Here is a 22515-nt window from a genome sequence, read left to right as displayed (position 1 = left end):
TTGGATACGTACGAATGGGAAAAAAGACATTTTAGGCATGGGAAATAGTTTAATGCAGAATGGATGAAAAATATGCATTAGACCTCTTCTAAATCAACTGGCTTATTAACTCAGTAAATCAGATTTAGTGAGTCAAACTAGCATTACCTGATTTCTTATCCAGGGGATAGCTGTTCATAGTAATTTTTGTCACAGAACAGTAAATAAAATGGTTGAATTATAGCTTTAGGCTTGCTAAGTGAAATAGATGGCTCTAGATGATCTTCAGGTGACTTACTTGGTAGCAATCAGGAAATTGGGGATTAACAATTGCTTAAGAAAACAAAGAGAATTGATTTGAAATAGTACTTGAAGTAGTTCCTGTGTAAAATATCTGTTCAGTTGCTCATGTTAAATGGATGTTTCTAATCCCCACTGGACAACCGACTACTTTTTTGCAAATGGTAATGTGAATTGCTGTTGCATAAACTATAGTGTTGAATCCCCAGTGTTGGCACTTGAGTTTCACAGATCTGTGGTTTCCTGTCTTCTTCCTGAGACACTTAATCGCAGGTCCATCCTCCTCACACAGGGGGGTAAATTAGAGAACGATTAATATCACCATTTAAAGAAGAGAGACTGAAATCTCAACCATCCTGAACATAGGAGCTGAAGGGGCCTCTCAGCAGTTCAGAGAGTTATTACCAAGCCAGTAGGCTGAATTCTGTTCTGTTGTCTCCGTAGCAGAGCCCTCCAGGTCCTTGTTTTGAGCTTATTTACTTTTATACACAATTCTGTATGGATACTGTTCATACTACTAAATAGTTGTATTAACTGGGTTTAACTGGTGATGTATTTACATGAAGATCTAATTTCGTTTTGTTGCTATCTTTTTAGGGGCTTTCTATTCATCAAAGCTCGTGATGTATGTAATCAGTTGGTGGTGTGTAGCTATCATATTTATGATATATAGGGCTTGAATTGGGAAAGGTGGATGGTCATTCTTCTTGCTTTTTAAACTGACAGAGCCTTACATGAAGCATTTCCCTCTCTGAAATAAATCCATGTAAAACATGTTTGGTCGCTCTCCCAATGCAACTGTGTATTTGTGTGGATTTGGCGCACAACTGGCAGCCTTATGGTTATGTCTGTAAACAAGGAAGCCTGTTTTCCAGTCCGCAAATCAGCTGTTACCCAGTGAAACGAACTTGACTGCCATTTCTGACCCCTCACGTGGAGCTGTCATACTCAAGAATATTCGCATGTTTTCAAGAAACGTTGTTTGCAGGCTATATGTACAAATTCCTGATCTGAAAGCCAATATAAAGCAACATCTCCCAAACCTCTGCTCTCTCACCAAGGCCACACACATTCCCTCGCTTATGGCCTCGTGGCAAGCTAATACTGTCAGTATCAGACTCTCCTTCCCAGTGGTCTTGGGAGACTGCATAGTTGCTCTGTGAAAGGCACCACTGCTGAGGTTGAGAGAAGAGCATCTTGGGTGTCAGTCCTGGCCTTGCATTCCCAGAGAGAGGGGTGTGCACCTCGTTCTCCTGTTAGGGTTTTCCTATGCTGCAGGGTTTGCTGCTTGTTGTCAAAATGATGTCCTAGTGACTTGTCTTCTGCGTGGTTTATAATCCCAGCACAGTTCTTTATGATCTGTAGACTTTTATGGGGTTGTGGCCAGGTCAGTTTTTAAATGTTTGGAAATGTCCTATTGAACAACATTGCAGTGGCAGTGAAGCTTGCTGGGAGAATTGTTGCCCTAGTTTTGGCTTAAGGGTGGTGAGAAGATGAAATTTTTGATGGGTCAGTTTTAGTTGTGTATGTGTATGTGATTTATTTTTTTAAATTCTAATGTCTATTATTCACAGCTTAGATATGTTGACTTCCTGATTATTCATCAGTCCCTTTACTGATGTATTTTCCTCTGAAAAACTACATTTTCTTCCAGACTGTTTTTGTCTGATGGTGAAGAATAAATTTTTCATTTGCAGTATAAAGTTGATCTGAGAAAAAATGTTTACCTTGGATCTTCACTTGGCTTCTGTGAAAGAAACGTAATAAAATAATATGGGCAATTCCCATTACTAATCCTAACCACGTACAACAGAGGTCTGTACAGTAACATAGCAAAAATAAGTTCCTGTACTTTCACTTAGTCATTGCCTGTTTTACACTAAAGAGCAGTGAGAGACATTTATAAATAATGATACCTCAGATCACTTTTGTTAAATGTCCTCTAATATTTGGATATTTGGTATCTGGCTTGTGTTGTCTTTTATACAATCTTGTCTTCTTTCTTTGCACTTTAGTGTAACAACTCTGTGGTTTCCTATCTTCTTCTTGTGACACTCAGGTCCATCAGAATTTCCTGTGACTGTGACAGTAGGGAGTCCTTCCTCCTCAGAAATCGAAGAGGTCGATGATTCCTCAGAACGTGTTCAGGAGGAGCCAGAGAAAATCCGTTTGAAACAAGAAGCATTGCAGGTACAAAGTTATTACTTTAAAGCTATAGAGAAGATTATTTTTCAAACGGAAGGCTGATTGCAACACAGCACAGCTTGTGTGAGGGTTCTGTTTTCTCCTCCCACCTGCATTGTATCCCCTTGAATGGTTCCTTAAGCTTAGACCAAGGTGAATGGTGGACATTTGAACTCTAAGAAACTAAAATCAAAACATGTCGTTAGTAATATATTTTCCTTTCCTTAGAACCTTAGTATATTAGATTTAGGGAGAAACTTAGTGATCATAAGATAAGGAAATTGAGTTCTGAATGAATACAGTCAGCTGATTCAGTGCTCTTGTTTTACAGATGAGAAAATGGACAGTTCTAGTTGAACTCTCTTTTTATAAGAGGAAAATATGGCCTCATTTTAAATAAAAGTAAAGTTGAAAAACGTTTCGATGTTGATATTCTCCTTTCCTAAAATCAAAAATATCAAGAAGCTACATTCTATTACCAAATAAACCTGACCTCTAATGTCATTCCATACTTTTGTTTGTATGGACAGAAAAGAAAAATTGATTTTCATAAGAAATTTTTGCACCTCAAAATTAATATATTTATTTTATTTCAACTTTAATGCAGAGCTGAACATTTCTAGTAAATAAAGGAACACCATTTGTGGGGGACCTTGTCTTTGTGCTACAAAGTCCATGTTTAATTTTTTAAAATTATTTAATATGATTTTCTCTTCATATGAAACATGACACTTGACAGGTTTCAGAACTAATTATCCCGTTATTGTAGGACTATGGGAATTACTCTTTGATTTTCAAAAGAGTTAGGTTTTTATTTTTTAATTAAAATTAATGATAATATAGAGAAATTTTAAGAAAAGAACTTAGAAAATTATGAAACGTTAGAGTATGAGAAATCTATAGTTCATGTAGAGTTACTCCCTTTCGTTTTATAAATGAGCACCTACAATTTGTAGAACGTAAGTGGTTTATTAGTAAATGGCAGAGTATGACAAGACCCTAGAGCATCTTACCCGCATTCCTTGTCATTTTAGTTGTGGTGTATTCATTTCCTTCACGAATAGCCCACGAGATTGTATTTGTAAAAGCAGTAATAGACAGTGGGGAAGTCCAAGAAGTTTAAACACTGGGACCACAGAATAGCAGATTCAGAATGCACTGAGAACCCTTTTAGCTCTTCTCTGTTTTGACAAGACACTACAATGATGGTATCAAAGTGTTTAAGTATATATGCCCACAAAAATCAAGAGATTTCAACATAGTTTTGAAAGACAGAAGACAAGTGGAAGAGTGTGAAACTGAAGCAGTAGAACAGAGGAAAAGCATCACCTAGAATATGCACAGGGACCACGTGCAACTGAGGAGGATTCTGACCCCACCTGCAGAAGTAGCTCCGCGCTTTGATGCGCATGTAGGAGAGAGTGTGGAGTTAGTTAAAAGTGTGACTGAAATAGGGGAGCTCATTGAAGGGTTGTGTTTGGAGGAGTGGACTCCCAGCCCCGCCCTCACCCTCCTGAAATGAGATGATTTCATTTTGAAAACAGTGAAACTGGCGAGAACTGGGGCAGCTAGTGGGAGGTTTTACACCCTAGAAAATTGTGTTTGGGGGAGATCCTATTACTGTTACTGCCCGCTCCTTCCTGCATAAGAAGCCAATCAATCGTTGACTTCAGGGAGCTTTCTGCGCTCATTCTTAAATAGAAAATAACTGTCATTTGCCTGTTAGTTGAGTAAAGCTTACAACATGAGAGAGGGGGAAAAAGAGTGAAAGCATATCCTAGTAGGACCAGGGTCAATTTAGGGAACAGAATAATTTAAGCAAAAACCCTAATTAGTATCCTGAGAGAGGTTTAAAAAGAGCTAGCAACTATAAAAGAAGACTAGGGTATTAATGAAAAGGAGAATGGTCAGAAAGCAACAGAGGTCTCCTGGAAATGAAAATATGGGTGCTGAAATAAATTCAGTAGGAATTTAAAAAATTTCTCAGTATATAAGAAAGAAAGACCCAATGGAAAATGTGATAGAAATATGTTAGAGAGGCTGCATCTGGGAGATCCCACATGTTACTATTAGAAACTCCAGGCCCAGAAAAAAAATAGAGGGAAGCTGTCAAAGGGCAACAAAATTCCCCACAGCTGAAAGTAGACATCAGGCCTCAGATTGAAAATAGTTACGCAAGATGAGCAAGAATAGACTCATACCTAGGCACCCTTCATTGTGAAACTTTCAAATACTGAAAAAATAAATTAAAATAGAATAAAATACTGAGAGGATACATCCATTCCAGAGAGAAAAATACTGGTCACCTAAAAAAAAAGGTTACAATCTGACTTTATCATACTTGTCATGAGCACCATGGATCCTGGAAGGCATTAGAAAGATACCTCCAAAGTTTTTCAGGCACATAATTTTCACCCTAGGGGTTTGTATCCAGCCGAACTATCAGTCATACGTGGAGGCTGAAGAAGATATTTTGTACAGAAAGAAATTTGAAAAATTGACCTCCTGTGCTACACCTTAAGCTATTTATAGACATAATCCAGCAAAATGAGGCAATAAACCAAGAAGGAAGGTAATAGGGGATTCAGTGCAGATTGCAGCTAGTCTAGAGTGGAGAGGCTTCTATTGATTGTGTGATTGAGAGCTTAGAAACACCTTGAGGCATATTGTACTTACTAGGTGTTAGGCACTGTTGGAAGGGAGGAGGGAGAGTAAGAGGAGAAGGAACTTGAACTCCAGAGGAGAAAAGGCTATACGGACATAAACCTGAAGCACACTGAACTATGGTTGATTTTTAACCTACTATTGGTGAGGAAGGGAAGAATCCACTTCAACTTGACACTATAGATGTCCCCCTTTTCAGTGACACACAGGGGTAATGACCACCTGTCTAATTGGTTGTCCAAACCGGAACTTGTCCAAACTCCTTACACTTCAATAGTGTAAGGAGGCACTCTAATGCTGTAACATCAGGACAACAGGTATAAACTGGAACAGCCCAAGGCGGCTTGGGGTATGTGGTCACCCTGCACAAGGGCAGTGACACTGGCACAGTATGGAACGAGGTGTAGTCTATACGCAGAGACACAGTACATCTGCAGTGGGCAATATTAATTTCATTGTAATAATGGCAATACTGTCTTGGTTTGCAGCTTTTATTGTCAACATGCATGTAATCACAAATAACTAAAGTAAACTATACTTAGTATGTATTAGTATTAACTTGGTATGTACTGAAATGTATTGTGTACTAGTATGTACTTAGTATATATTAGGCTCTAAGTGTTTTTGCATATATTAACTCATTTAATCCTCTGAATAGCCTTATGAGGTTGGTGCTAATATCATTCCCACTTTTGAGAACAGGAAGCTAAGTCAGGGAAGGAACTTGCCCAGGCTGTACCTAATTTAAGGTTGGATCGAGGCTTTGAGTTTAGGCTCTCTGCCTGTTCTCTTAAACCTTACTCTGTACTGACTCTCAAATAACAGAAGACTTAACTGCACATAGAATATAAATTTCAACTTTGACAACGTAAAAGCTAGGTTTGGAAGATAGACAGGAGGTAGAAAAAAGGGAAGATGGTATGAATGTCCTCATTTTACAAAGCGTGACGTTGAGAGAGTTTCTGGTTGATCAACAATGTAGGTTTTTAAGTATATGACTACAAGTCAGAGATCATGAGCAGTGGAATAACTCATGATGACATAACTTAGCAGTGTGGACATAGGAAAGAGTGTAAAGGAACTAAACCCTTACTTATTAGTAAGTTAGAAAGTGAACAGATAATGCCTCCAATTTAGTGAGAAAATAGTCATGGAAGAGTATTACTTGGAAATGGAGAAGAATTCAAAATAACAATAGTTGGACTTCCCTGGTGGCACAGTGGTTAAGAAACTGCCTGCCAAGGCAGGGGACATGGGTTCAAGCCCTGGTCCGGAAAGATCCCACATGCCACGGAGCAGCGAAGCCCGTGCTCCACAACTATGGACCTGGCGCTCTAGAGCCTGTGAACCACAACTACTGAGCGCACGTGCCACAAGTACTGAAGCCCGTGCGCCTAGATCCTGTGCTCCCTAACAAGAGAAGCAACCTCAATGAAGAGTAGCCCCCGCTCGCCGCAACTAGAGAAAGCCTGCATGCAACAACGAAGACTCAACACAGCCACAAATAAGTAAATAATAAAATAATAAAAATAATAATAAAAATAACAATAGTTGATGTAAACCTCATAAAAAAGGAAATCCATACAGCCAGTAAACACAGAAAAGTGTACGACTTCATTAAGTAATAAGTGAAAAGTGAGTCAAAACCAAGGAAACTACATGTCAATCAGATTGACAAATACATAAATAAAAAGTCTGGTAGTATCAGGTATTGTAGACCTGAAGTACTATGGGAATCTTCTACCCTGTTTATACTGGAGTATAAATCGACACAACTACTTTGGAAAGCATTTAGCCCTCTCCATCACCTGAAGGTATATAAATAGCCTGTGAGCCAGCAGCCCTCACCCCCGCCCTGTGTAAATGCACCAGAATAACGGGTACAGCAGGATTCCTGTCCATGATTTGCATTAGCACAAACTGAAAACAAACCAAATGTCCATTAAGAGTCAAAAATTAAAGATGATACAAATAGATGGAGAGATATACCATGTTCTTGGATTAGAAGAATCAACACTGTGAAAATGACTCTACTACCCAAAGCTATCTACAGATTCAGTGCAATCCCTATCCACCTACCACTGGCATTTTTCACAGAACTAGAACAAAAAATTTCACAATTTGTATGGAAACACAAAAGACCCCGAATAGCCGAATCAATCTTGAGAACGAAAAATGGAGCTGGAGGAATCAGGCTCCCTGACTTCAGACTATACTACAAAGCTACAGTAATCAAGACACTATTGTACTGGCACAAAAACAGAAAGATAGATCAATGGAACATAATAGAAAGCCCAGAGATAAACCAACACACATACGGTCACCTTATCTTTGATAAAGGGGGCAGGAATGTATAGTGGAGAAAGGACAGTCTCTTCAATAAGTGGTGCTGGGAAAACTGGACAGGTACATGCATGTAAAAGTATGAGATTAGATCACTCCCTAACACCATACACAAAAATAAGCTCAAAATGGATTAAAGACCTAAATGTAAGGCCAGAAACTATCGAACTCTTAGAGGAAAACATAGGCAGAACACTCTATGACATAAATCACAGCAAGATCCTTTTAGACCCACCTCCTAGAGAAATGGAAATCAAAACGAAAATAAACAAATGGGACCTAATGAAACTTCAAAGCTTTTGCACAGCAAAGGAAACCATAAATAAGACCAAAAGACAACCCTCAGAATGGGAGAAAATATTTGCAAATGAAGCAACTGACAGAGGATTAATCTACAAAATTTACAAGCAGCTCATGGAGCTCAATACCAAAAAAACAAACAACCCAATCCAAAAATGAGCAGAAGACCTAAATAGACATTTCTCCACAGAAGATATACAGACTGCCAACAAACACATGAAAGAATGCTCCACATCTTTAATCATTAGAGAAATGCAAATCAAAACTACAATGAGATATCATCTGACACCAGTCAGAATGGCCATCATCAAAAAATCTAGAAACAATAAATGCTGGAGAGGGTGTGGAGAAAAGGGAACACTCTTGCACTGCTGGTGGGAATGTGAATTGGTACAGCCACTATGGAGAGCAGTATGGAGGTTCCTTAAAAAACTACAAATAGAACTACCATATGACCCAGCAATCCCACTATTGGGCATGTACCATAAACCATAATTCAAAATCCATAAATTCAAAAAGAGTCATGTACCAAAATGTTCATTGCAGCTCTATTTACAATAGCCAGGAGATGGAAACAACCTAAGTTTCCATCATCAGATGAATGGATAAAGAAGGTGTGACACATATATACAATGGAATATTACTCAGCCATAAAAAGAAACGAAATTGAATTATTTGTAGTGAGGCGGATGGACCTAGAGTCTGTCATGCAGAGTGAAGTAAGTCAGAAAGAGAAAGACAAATACCGTATGCTAACACATATATATGGAATCTAAGAAAAAAAATGTCATGAAGAACCTAGGGGTAAGACAGGAATAAAGACACAGACGACCTAGAGAATGGACTTGAGGATATGGGGAGGGGGAAGGGTAAGCTGTGACAAGGTGAGAGAGTGGCATGGACATGTATACATTACCAAACGTAAAATAGATAGCTAGTGGGAAGCAGCTGCGTAGCACAGGGAGATCAGCTTGGTGCTTTGGGACCACCTAGAGGGGTGGGATAGGGAGGGTGGGAGGGAGGGAGACACAAGAGGGAAGAGATATGGGAACATATGTATATGTATAACTGATTCACTTTGTTATAAAGCAGAAACTAACACCAAATTGTAAAGCAATTATACTCCAATAAAGATGTAAAAATAAAAAGTGTAGGCTGTTTTTATTATTGGATGCAAGCTAGTGATGCTGTAAAAGCTTTCAGCAAGTATGTGTTTCTTTCTTATATAAAGCACTGCCATTAAGGCTGCCCTAATATTTTTTAGATTACATTTACCTATAGATTACTTACAGGTTCAAATCTACAGTGGAAATAACTTTTTTTTTTTTTTTTACTAGTTTTGGAATGATGTTTTTAAACCAGTTCCTTAGAAGACTCCTATGTGACCCACACTAGTAAAATATACCTTCAGGTGCCTCCTCTGTCTGTAGGCAACAGCAGTGTAAAATATGTAAACAAATGAGTGTCCTTGTTTGCTAAAATTTAATCTGTTGATCATGTTGTATTATTGCTCTTCCCCAAATTCTCTCTCTCCATCAGGTAACATTCCTTATTATTAGGAAGAGGAAGTTCCTTAACATGTTATTTCGACAGCATAATTTACCCAGATGATGGTCATTATGATGATGCTTCATTTGTTTTTGATTTATTTTACTTTTTTTGATGATGCTTTAGATTCATTTAGAGTCCACCATTCAGAGAGGAATAGCTGGCCTACATTATTTCTCATACTTATTAAAAATTGCTGCATTCCCATTTGTGAGTTTGTTGAACGACTGGGTAGCATACCTCTTTATAAAGCTAAAATGGAGAGTAATAAATGAAAACACTCCCTAGCTATACTATTGATTTAATTGTTTATTAAAATAACCTCATATTGGACTTGTATTTTCCTCTTAGAAAATTGGCAAAGTGCTAATATATTTAGTTTAACTGGACCAAGTACATGTCTTATTTAGCTTTGATTCCCCAGCACAAACTCATTTATTAAGAATAAATGCTTGGGACTTCCCTGGTGGTGCTGTGGTTAAGAATCCACCTGCCAGTGCAGGGACACGGGTTTGAGCCCTGGTCTGGAAAGATCCCACATGCCGCGAAGCTGCTAAGCCTGGGCGCCACACTACTGAGCCTGCGCTCTAGAGCCCGTGAGTCACAATTACTGAAGTTCACACACCTTAGAGCCCGTGCACCGCAACTACTGAGCCCACATGCTGCAACTAATGAAGCCCATGCCCTCTAGGGCCCATGTGCTGCAACTACTGAAGCCCACATGCATAGAGCCCCTGCTCTGCAACGAGAAGCCACCACAATGAGAAGCCTGCACAGTGCAACGAAGAGTAGCCCCTGCTCGCCACCACTAGAGAAAGCCCATGCGCAACAATGAAGACCCAACGCAGCCAATAAATAAATAAAATAAAATAAAATAGAATAAACAGTCGAGAATATTGGACTTTATTTTTAAAAAAAGAGTAAATGCCTGTTGAATCGAATTAATCAGCCAAACAGTAGACAAATGAAAGTTGTGGTTAATAAGATGGGCCAGACTGAAATAGTATTCTTGTTGAGAAGCTTGCTTTAATCACCTTCTTATTTTCCAGCCTTATATAATCGTGTATTAATGTGATAGAATATTTCTCATATTGAGAAAATAATAGTTTTGTATTACGCTGAATCTGCCTGGGAATAAAATAGACACCTTATCAAATTCAGTGGAGGTGTCATGAGAATTGATACCTAAGGGTTGTTGTGGGAACACATTTAAATTTTAAAAATATACAAGATTTTTGATATTGCCTCATGCCCACTATATTGTTTGGGAATAATGCAGTTTCAATTTATAGAATTGCAGCATGTATTTTAGGGCTGTAGAGAAACTTGATAAGTCCTGCATTGAACCTAAAGAGGAATGCATTGCCATAAGGTGCTCATTCAAAAATCAAATAATGATGTGAATAATGTTGATCATCTCTACTGGAGGAAAAACATGCTACACATTAAACACATTACTTATTATATATTTATTTAACAATCTTGGACTTCATTAATACAATGTTTTGTAGTATGTATGCCTTATTTCTTTTCTTATAGTTAAATGTCTGAATTCTGAGAAATTTCAGCATGCTTTGGTGAGAGGAACAGTCATCTTATTTTCAAAAAGATGCAGGCACAGACTGTTTTTGACCAAAAGGTGTATTACTGACCAAAATTCAGCCATCTAGTCTGGAAAATAAATGAAGAATTCTGCTGCTGGTGAGATGAATACATAGGTAGAGGGAGGTGAAGAATATAAACTACTTAGCAGCCTTAAACTTTCTCTTGACTTTGATATAAGTGCTGGAGAAACATCAATGTTATCATTCCCAGAGACCATTCATTTAGAAATGTAAATTAGAACAGATGGAAAAATACAGTGTTGGGAGTTACCTATCAGGAAACAAAATGGATGTGTGTGATACCTACCCACTGTCATGGTGAGGGCCCTGCATTACACTTACTGTCTAAAGCTTACTGTGCTGAAACCTTCACAGCAAAGGTTCCCGTTCCTCATAATGACCTCTAAGTGAAAGTGAATGAGGTTTAGCTACCAGGTATGTGCTTCTGGAACAACACACGAAGGGCCCTATTTTTTTTTTTTTACTTTATTTTTATATTATTTTATTTTTTGGCTGCGTTGGGACTTTGTTGCTGCATGCGGGCTTTCTCCAGTTGCGGCAAGTGGGGGCTATTCTTCATTGTGGTGCATGGGCTTTTCATTTTGCTGGCTTCTCTTGTTGCGGAGCATGGGCTCTAGGTGCACAGGCTTCAGTAGTTGTGGCTTGTGGGCTCTAGAGCACAGGCTCAGTAGTGTGGCACATGGGCTTAGTTGCTCTGCGGCATGTGGGATCTTCCCAGACCAAGGATCAAACCCATGTCCCCTGCGTTGGCAGATGGATTCTTAACCGCTGCGCCACCAGAGAAGCCCACAGTGGGACCTTTTAACGTTGTTTCCAAAGCTATTTTCTTTGGAATACTGTTCTGTGAGATTTGGTAGAAAAAGAATCCCATGATCAGAATGTTTGGGAAACACTGAATATTTTATCCCCACGTTATACATTCAAAATGTATATTTTTTACATCAGAGATAAAATTCCTAGAATAAACAAAAACTGAAAAAACAAAACAAAAAATCCTGCTAATTCGATTAATACAAGTTTTCCACTGAACACTTGTGAATGTTTTTGAGGCACTGGCTGATACTGAACACAGTCTTGGGAAGGTTGATCTAAGGAATTAAAATTCTGTAAATTATGAGGAAAACACTTTTAGGTGAGAAGAGATGCATATGGTAGCAGGCTTCAGTATTCTGTATTTCCATTCGGGAAATTGTTCTTATTTGATCCCTTCCACCCTTGATCCTTCTTCCTTTCAGTGGACTCTGTAGTAGGGATAAAGGGAAAAATGTCATTTACTACCTTAGAAGAGCTATTTACTCTAGTGTAAATACAGTGGAGGCTGGTAAAAGTGTGTTGATAATAGGACATATTAGCTTAGGTTCTCTTGGTAGCAAATAACAAAAACTAAATCAAAGTTGGATATGTGAAACCCAAGGGCAGAAATACAGCCAGGCTCAGGAAAGGTCTAGGAAGCAGCTATATCATTTCCAGTAATGTGATCGCCGAACTGCTTTTCAACAAAGGGCGTCTTCCTAATGAACTTCAAAATGAGCTCTGCTGCTTGTTGGAGTTAAAAATATATATATATATATATATATATATATATATATATGTTTATACATATATATATGTATACACACACACACACACAAGCATGCATATATACATATGATACAAAGAAAGAAAACATATATAAGTGGATGTTTTGTTATTACAACATGCATGCCAGGCATTGGTGACCATGGGAGGCCACCTCCGTGTTTCTGAGCAAGACAGCCTAACACTCATTTTTCCATTATCACTGTTGCCCAGAGTGAACTTGTCAAAGAGATACTCCACCATTCAGACTTCCAAACCCCTCCACCCCCCATCTTGCTACTCATACTTAACCATTAGTATTTGCATAATTAATGCACATAAACATGTCAGGTGAAACTGAAGACACCCTTTATTTTAATTCCTGCCCAATCCCATTCCCTTCACTTGTTCCCCAGAGGCAACTGCAATCATGATTTTCAGGCTATGGTTCTATACTTTCACTATGCACATGCACCCACATTCACCAGGTACCCCTACCTCACCCCACGCCACCCCAGTCTACCCCCATATACCTACATTATTTATAAGGGGAAGACTGATTTTGTGTTTTCCAGGGCCCCATGGAACACCTTCTCCCTCCCACTATGGAGATCCTGAGCTGCATCTGGTTGGGGTATGGCTGTGTTCAGAAACTCCTGGATACCTGTTTTAAAACTTAAAAAATGAGAGATTTGCCCACATGAATCAACCAGAGACCTTTATTTATTTATGAACCAATAACTTTATTGGAAGAAATGGAAAAACTGGAAGAAAAAAACTTAAGTGATAAAGTCCAGGAAAAGAGAGTCCTGCCCTTGTTGCCAAAAAAAAAACAGAACCAAAATTTAAGTGAACTTCTTCTGCAAGGGCACTCTTGCCGTCTGCATGGCAGGCATGGTGACCAGGGCTCTGGTCACCCCGTGGCTCTGGGGAAGTCCAGTCCAGGCTCAGTTCTTCTTGTCGCTGTCGCCCAGGGTGAGCTTGTCAAAGAGTTACCCTGCCAGCTCGACGTCTGGGGCCCCCATCATGCTCAGGGTGGTGACATGACCCTCCAGCTGTCTGATGAGCGCCACCTACTGGCTGAGGTAGTGAGTTGCCAGGAAGTGGAGCAGGTGGGGGTCGCACTTGTCGGTGGCCAGCTGGTGCAGTGGAGCAGGCTCCGGGTCGACCACTTGCTTCTCCAGGAACAAGGCGCACTTCATGGCCTTGAGGCCACTCTTGCACTCGTCACTGACTGGCTTCCTGATGTCTTGGAAGTTGAGGCGGCCCCCCGCGCTGGTTCTGCAGGCGCTTCAGGCCCTGGGCCCACAGTGGCGCAGGAAGAACCGGCTGAAGTGCTTCAAGGCCACGTCGTCGCGGTGGAGGTAAAAGGCCGCGGCCAGGCCCACGAAAGAGGCGTGGAGCTCCAGGGTGAAATGACTGTTGACGGCGGCCTCGCAGTCGGCGTGGTAGCTCTGGCGCACCTGCGAGGGCGGCGCGGGCAGCATGGTGGGTGTGAAGGCCAAGGTGAAGGCGAAGCCGCGGGGCCTGCGGTACCTGTCTCGGAGTCCCTTTCACGTGATTTAGCAATTTCCTTCGTCTTGGGTAAGTGCAGACTTCTCTTTTGTTTGTCAGAAAACAAAAGGCTTAGGTGTATTCTTAGAGAAAGAGCTTAACTGTGTGGATGTATTTATCCCCTCCAGCCTCATTTGTCCTTTCACTGCCACTCAGCAAGCATTTTTTGTAACGCCTCAATTATGTTGTATGGAATGAGCCACAGTGGTAGGAAATACCATTGATCTCAAATTATCTTTCATTCATTCATTCAGTAAATATTTATTGATTACTTAATATGGCCCAGGCACTGGTATGGGATTTGGGCATATATTAGTAACAGAGAGACAAAGTCTGTTCCCATGAGGTTTGTATTCTAGTGGAGAAGCAGACCAAAACAAAACAAAACAAAAAACTACTGTTTTTCTCCCTTTCTTGTCTCCAGTAAATACGTATAAGATATTACACATGTATATGATATTAAAAAGTCAATATTTTCTTAGAAGTTAAGGATGTTATAGTGGAAGACATAAGACCAATCTAGGTATTTATAATTAATTAATTCAACAGCCATTTCTAGACAGTATTCCAAATATGTGTAATAATATTTTGTGTTTGACTCTGGAGATACACAGAAGAATCAGACATGGTCTCTGTTCTCAAGGTACAAGAAAGAGTGATGCACTGTTTTAAGTGCTCTCAATGGTTTTAAAGTTTTTGGATAAAATAGCTGTTTTCACTTACAGTTTTATTACCATGACTTTGACTAATGTACTTTTTTGGGGGGTCCCTTTATTTCTCTTTGAAAGCTCATGCTGTGCTATAATCATTGTTTATGAAGGAAGCAAAGGATCAAATATCAACTGTCACTTTGTACACTTATCTAAGCAATTTTAGAGGCATTTAATTGTTGAGTCTGTAAAGAAATAGAATAATAACAATGTCTATTTGATAAGTTGATGTTAATGATAGGATCATACATTAGAGATGGAAAAGAACTACATGATCAGTTTCTCAGTGAAATAAAATTGTATTCTATGTTTGCTTAACACCAGTGTTTAGTCTTAATATAATTGCAATCTTTCAAAAATTTCCTTGGAATAGTCCATTGTAGGCTTCACTGGAAGAATCTATTTAAATAGAAGAAATCTTGATTTTGTAGGACATTTTCTCCTTATGTCCCAAGATCATTTAATAATTAATTTATCTGGACAACTTTACTCTTCAAATATTAAAATAATACTATTGAATGGTTCTATGTATACTAAGGGGTGATAATGGTGTTTCTCAGATTTTTTATCCCTCATCATTACTCCCTAGGTTAGAAGATAATGTTAAAATACATGTTATAACTAAGAGAAACCTAAGGTTTAAAATCTAACTTTTTAAAGGGAAATCAATAAACTAGCATGAACTGGAACCTCAAATTTCCATGAAGGAAATATACATATATCTAAACAAAAACATTGCATCCAGTTTTTCTTTAATGAGGAATGTAAAGCTAAATACAAACACAGAATGAAAAAACTTCAGAGCAGATGATGTTTTTAGAAAAATTTTAAATTTTATTTTTTAAATGTATTTATTTTATTTTTAAATTTTTGGCTGCATTGGGTCTTTGTTGGATGTGGGCTTTCTCTAGTTGCAACGAGTGGGGGCTACTCTTTGTTGCAGTGCATGGGCGTCTCATTGCGATGGCCTCTCTTGTTACGGAGCATGGGCTCTAGGTGCTTGGGCTTCAGTAGTTGTGACATGCCGGCTCAGTAGTTGTGGCACATGGGCTTAGCTGCTCCGTGTCATGTGGGATCTTCCCGGACCAGGGCTCAAACGGATGTTCCCTGCATTGGCAGGTGGTTTCTTAAGCACTGTGCCACCAGGGAAGCCCCCGAAATTAAAAAAATTTGATAATCAAATTTTATAGTTTATAACTTGGTCTGTGCTAAGATAATGTCTTTTAAAATATCAATATAGGACTATAAGATGAAGGCTTCTTTGAAATGTTTGTGGTCAGTGTTGGTATTATGTTAGGATTCTCCAGAAAAACAGAACCAATAGAAGATATATTTGTATATTATATAAAATAAGGAATTAGCTCACGTGATTATGGAGGCTGACAAGTCTCAAAATCTGCAGTTGCCGTACTTGAGACCAGGAGAGTCCATGGTGTAGGTCCAGTCCAAAGGCCAGGAGGCTCAAGACCCAGGAAATTCAAGTTGAAGGCAGGAAAAAACAATGTCCCTGCTCCAAGGCAGTCAGGCAAGAGGAGTTCCTGCTTACTCAGAGGAAGGTCAGCATTTTTATTTTATTCAGGCCTTCAGACGAGATCGGGCGCGTTCAGGGTGGTATGGCCGTAGACTATTCAGGCCTTCAAATGATTGTATGAGGCTCATCGACTTTAAGGAAAGCAATCTGCTTTACTTAGTCTACTATTTCAAATGTTAACCTCATGGAAAAACACCCTTTCAGGCACAAACGATAACATTTGACTAAATATCTGGGTACCCCCTTTGAAGTTGACATATAAAAATTAGCTATCACAGTATTACTCATGATAAATGCAGAGTCAACAAATAAAAATTCTCATGCTATAATCTGCAAAAACTGTTTTGACTTTCAGTTCCCTTCATTAATTTACAAATGTTACAGAACTAATAGTTACACAACTGATATTAGACAATAAGTTCTGACTCCGTGTCAATGATTAGCTCTCATTCATTCATTCAGCATATTTCTATTGAGCACCTATTATATGACAGGTATTTTATAGGTACTAACATAAAAACTTGTTCTATAAGCTCCTCATATTTGTATTTCTTTTGTAGCTAAGTGCTAGTAAATGTTACATATAATTCCTTCTTTGAAAATTAATAGATGAAGTAGGATCAATGGTATAATCTTAAGGAAGTAGACCATAAGTAGCAGCAGTTGGTGGCTTATCTCACTCTCTGTGTTTTGTGTGTGTGTGTGTGTGTGTATACATATGTATAAATCAATCATTTAATGAGAGGTAGTGAAAAGTGATACATCAATATTCTATATCTCTGGGCTGTTCACTCTGCATTACCTCATTATTACAGATACTGGATTAGATTTGATTATTATTACCCATATTTTACAGGTAAAGAAATTGTGAATTAAAGTATGTAACATGATCAAACACAGAGCTTATAAATAGCAGAGTGACACTCTGAATTGGATTCCTCTCTAGGTAGTTTGGGAAGTTTGGCTGGACCATGAGCTCCATTAGAACAAAGACTGTTCAACTTGTGATGCTAAATTTCACATAGTAGGGGCTCAAAAATATAAATTAAAATATTGAGTGGCCTATTAAAAGTTTTAGTCTCATTATTTCTCCAAATTAAAAAAATGAGTGGGAGTAGATGTTGAATATATATTTAAACTCTATTTCCTTTAGAAGGAAAAAAAATCAAAGACACCCAATGGTGATAAATTACTATTATAATTTTAGTTTAATATGCATAAACATAAAACCAGGCATAGAAATTGGTATGCTTTTATAACTGTAAACCAGACAATTTGTAAATATATGCAAATACAACTATAAAACTATTAAAATTAAGGAGTTCCAATTATGCACCCGATTATGCTTTTTGTCTTAAACACAGTCCCTTGTCACTGAGAACACACTAGTTGACGAGATGCAGGTTCCCTTTCGAGTGCGCCGTGTCTGTGTCCCGACATCCATGAAAGATCTCAGTGCTCTACCGCCCTTCTGTACTGAAGACATGACATACTTTAGCTCATATGATGATTCATAATGTACTTTTGCTTTCAGGTAGTGGAAGTCATCATTCAAATAGTGTCTGTCCATGTTCTTTTTTATTAGTTTGTGAAAAGTAATTCTGATGCAGTTTGTTGATTTCATGAAATACCATTAAAAGCCTCAGTAACTTCAATAACTGAAGAGGCTGTTCAAACTGGGAATTGAGGGGGAAGAGAACTACGGACAGAATTTTAAGGGATAACACTCTTCCCTTTGAGTTTCATTCTATTAAACTATTTTTCACCTCCCAGTCATCACTTTAAAAGGAAATTTTAGTGTTTGCAGCTGGTAAAAATGTGACTATAAGGGTGGACATGCGACAGTTGTCCTTTTTACACTAGAACATGCCAGCCTAGCAGCAGTCACACTCAGTGTGATTCAAAACACACACGCAGGCATGGACAGTGAGTTTGTGCTGCTGCATTGAGCTATAGACAGATCCAGATAATTTTGAAAATGCTTCCAGGAATTTTTCATTTGGATGTAAACACAAGAACAGATCCATGGAATTCACAAATACAGGTAGAGAACACTGAGTTAGAATGGCATGGACACACCATATGTCTAGTCAATAACTATCTAGGACCTAATATATTCCAGCTTTGTGCTAAATGCTGAATGATTGCAACAGGCGTTGACTTTAACCTCATGGGCCCTAGAGTCGGTTTCAGTTCACTATGTTCACTGACAGAATGTATATGTGATGGATGTAAAATTAGATGCTAATGAGTTGATAATAGAATATGTATATATATATTGAAATATTCATATATATTCAATAATATTTTGTTTGAAATCTTTACTACTATTGTCACAGATACAGAAATTGCTACAGACGTTCTCATACCTTTTCCTACATAGCAATTAGGTTTAGGGAAAATAATTTTGGTGGAATGGTGTTAGTCAACCTACAAATCCAGAATGTCTTGGCTGAAGGTGTAGATACTTTGTTTCACTAAAATCAAGTGTAAGTTTTTCCAAACAAGTTAGGAAAAAAATGCAAAATCCTTATAAAATGTTCCTTATGATTCCATACCTTACTATACTATTAACCCAATGTGTTAATAAGCTTGTATTTAATGTAATCATTATTCTTCATAATTTGACATGAGTAATATGCTCTCACATTTTAATTTTCTAATTTTTTTTTTTTTTGCGGGACGCGGGCCTCTCACTGTTGTGGCCTCTCCCGCTGCGGAGCAGAGGCTCCGGATGCACAGGCCCAGCAGCCATGGCTCACGGGCCCAACCGCTCTGCGGCATGCGGGATCCTCCCGGACTGGGGCACGAACCCGTGTCCCCCGCAACGGCAGGCGGACTCTCAACCACTGCGCCACGAGGGAAGCCCTAATTTTCTAAACTTTTTAACCATATTCTCAATGACTTATTTGCTGATTTCCTTTTTTATAAAAATATGATACCTCAACCAACCACTGTTAAACTCAGCAAAAAGCACAGTTTCCAAAGTAAATGTTTTGTAAAGTGTTTCCTGTGTATTACTCACATTTATTACTTTTCCTCTGACCTTTTTATATTTCAGTTCATACATGAAAAATAAACAATGTCCTTTTGACTTATTTTCTTGAAGTCTTTTGCCATTTTCCAAATATATCTGAGTAGTTAAGGTCAGTTAAACCTATTTAAAGTTTCAAATTTCTAGGAAATATCTGATATTTAGTAACTTTCTGCCCAAATGATTTTAAATCTCATTTATTATAAAGTGAATTAAAAGATTGGCATACGTTCTTTAAATAGAAAGATTATCAACCTGCTTTTTCTAATGTAGATGGTGCTCTTAAGTTCTGATTTCATACATGACAAGCAACCCAGGATTAAAGGCTCATTAATAATCTGCCAAATACTGTCAGCTGTATGACTCAATGCTCCATTAGTAATGTAATCCCTTGATTTTCTTCTGCCAGAAAAGTGATTCTTTGAAACCATTGGCAGTAATATGAATTTATACATTATATGTGTGTGTGTGTGTGTGTGTGTGTGTGTATCTCTTGGAAGAGAGACTGAACGCCAAGACAAAACCTTGCATTCCTTTACAGGACGTGCAATGCAGATCTATTGTGGAGTAACTGCTGGATCTGGGAAGGAAGGTGAGGCTAACGGCAGCCCATTAGAAAGGGAAGAGGCTGTTGGAACTGAGAGTTGAGGGGAAGAGAACTACTGACAATTTTAAGGGATAACACTCTTGCCTTTGAGTGTCTGTGTGGTAGAGTCCATGGCCTAGAGTAGAAGGGGGAAGCTGTACTAGAGCAGCTTCTGGTGGCGGGAATATTATTTTCTTATACATGCAGCTATTGAAACATTGCTTAACATTCCTCAGATCTTAACTGTCAAGGACAAAAAACAGTAATGATAACTGGAAATGTCAGTTCCACATCCACAATAATCTATTTACAATTGCTTCCCTCTTTCACGAGTTCTCTATCAATTATCCACGCTTTTATCCCCCCCCCAAATCATCACTTTTTCCTTAATCACATGTATTCCTCAGTTATGCTGTAGAGAACTGCAATTTTCCCTTCGTGGCCCTTCCCCCTTAATCCTTTTTTTTATTTTCCACATTAACAATCCCTAATTTTTAGAAAAAAGACAATAGTATATAAATGAATCAAGGTGCAGAATTCCTCAGATTATAAAAATCAATTCCTGGAGCGTTATTGATTGGTAACTATATTGATCACATCAATGTAAGTATTTTAATCAGTCTGTCTACAGAGATTGCAGCTACAAGATAAAAAAACATAATCAGTTTATTCAGTTATTACAAATGTAGGAGGGGGAAATGGAAGTAGGATTAACAAGATTTTATGCAGAACCAAGAGTCCACTTCCTTTTCTTTCCAGAGACACTATTCTATAAACCATGGTATTGCTTCTCCTAGCCAGACTATGAATCATGTTTGGTTAGATTACATTTTGAATTATACCAGTTCCTTGGAGTAAATGTCTCTATGGGACACTTGGGTTTATAAAACTCTGTTTCATAGCTGGATGATGTAGAGCATCCCTCAGACTATCTTGTTGCAAAAGAATGCTGTTGGGTCAAATGAACAAGAGAAAACAGGTAATAATATAATATTAGAACTCTCTACAAAATAGCATCTCAATTCACATTTTGCGCTACGTTCAGTGACATCTTAGAAAACCATTCTGTGTGTATGTATGTATGGAGTGCACAGATTCGTACGTACATATTGGGCTTTGATCACTAATGTTAATGTTCGCTAAAATTTGTACCTTAATGTGGATTGTAGTATGAATATATATGTAGTAAATTATTATAAAGAGATATGATTATTAATATAAAATAGTATTCTGTATTTTATAATTAGGGTTAGAGTGGTATAATTTAAAAATAATAATAATATTGAATATTTTTGCCTACCCTTCCAATATTGGACGTTAGTTAGGTAAAGTAGACATTAGTGGAAACATGCATCTTAGCTGATTGTGTATGTATATACTCTGTCAATTTTTAATTCTTTAAAAAATACAAATGTTGTATTAGAAGCCATGGAGTGTTAGAAGTCAGCGGTAGTGAAAAACTGAGGTTATTGATTATTTTGTGTTTTCATATCCACAATATGAAGTGATTTTGGAAGTTTTTTTGCTAGCTACTAGAAAATAAGCTAAGATTTATGTTAGCTCTTTGAATGCATCTACCGAAGTTCCATCACTAGGAAAGTGAGGTCACCCTTCTTTGATTAAATCATCAAACATAACATAGTACCATTTACATGTCCTCAAAGTTTTATTACAACACAATTAATAGCCAAGATTTTAGCTATTTACAAGGTCTTCTAACTATATACCAGATAGTTTGATGTGTACATGGCATGAACTACCTTATAAAATAGAGCTGCCTCTTTTTATTTTCTAAATATTATAATCTATCTATATTAGTGAACTGGAGCTGTGGATCAGATGATAAGCTATGCATAACTGTGTGCACTGAGTGATTGGAATGCCACTTGTTATCTTTTTTCTGGAAATGTCTATATAAGAAAATAAAAGGTACTTTATAGAAATATGAAAAACATAGCAGCCTGATACTGTTCATTCTTACCCTTTTTGGGAATTTGAATAAGTAATTTATTCTCCCTTAACCTCAAGTTCTCTATTTAAAAAAGTGACCTTGGACTAGATCCTGTTGCAGATACTGTGGTCAAATGATTTTATGCCCAGGGATTTCAGCCGTTGGCTGTGAATCAAAATCAGTTGAGGAAATTCTGATTCAGCAAGTTCGGGGTTGAACTCTGGCATATGTACAGTTGACCCTTGAACAACTTTGGGGTTAAGGGTGTGGACCCTCACACAGTCGAAAATTCAAGTATGACTTTACAATCGGCCTTCCGTATCTATGGTTGAACATCTTCATATTCAGTCAACCCCAGACTGAGTAGTACTGTAGATTAAGTGAACCCACCCGGTTCAAGTCCGTGTGGTTCAAGGATCAACTGTACTTTTAAGAAGTGCCACAAGTGATTCTGATACTCAGCCAGGATATGGAATATTGATTCTATGCTATTTGATGCAAAGAACAAAATGGGAATCTCTCAGTCTATATATTGATTATAACTTATCTAAATATCATACCTTACTAAGAAAAAATATCATTGGGTGTAGCAATGGTAAAATAGCTGCAGTGTATTTCATTATAAGAGAAGATGGTTACAGTGTTACTG

At 38.1% G+C, this 22515-nt stretch overlaps 2 pseudogenes across 2 annotated transcripts in view; one reads left to right on the top strand and one right to left on the bottom strand.

The window, feature by feature from the left end:
* LOC308611092 (centrosomal protein of 78 kDa-like) overlaps positions 1–22515 on the top strand; it is a 138780-nt pseudogene that overhangs the window by 11158 nt on the left and 105107 nt on the right. The window contains exons 7-8 of the transcript in view: positions 877–926; positions 2339–2469. The product of the transcript in view is annotated as a centrosomal protein of 78 kDa-like (transcript). The remainder of the gene's footprint in view (positions 1–876; positions 927–2338; positions 2470–22515) is intronic.
* On the bottom strand, positions 13354–14472 carry LOC308611083 (ferritin heavy chain-like; annotated as a pseudogene). The gene has a single exon. The product of its transcript is annotated as a ferritin heavy chain-like (transcript).

This window comes from Mesoplodon bidens (assembly GCF_964165515.1).
Source record: "Mesoplodon bidens genome assembly, contig: HAP1_SCAFFOLD_157, whole genome shotgun sequence".
NCBI lineage: Eukaryota > Metazoa > Chordata > Mammalia > Artiodactyla > Ziphiidae > Mesoplodon > Mesoplodon bidens.
Note: the sequence above shows the minus strand (reverse complement) of the source record. Positions and strands in the feature narration are given on the sequence as shown.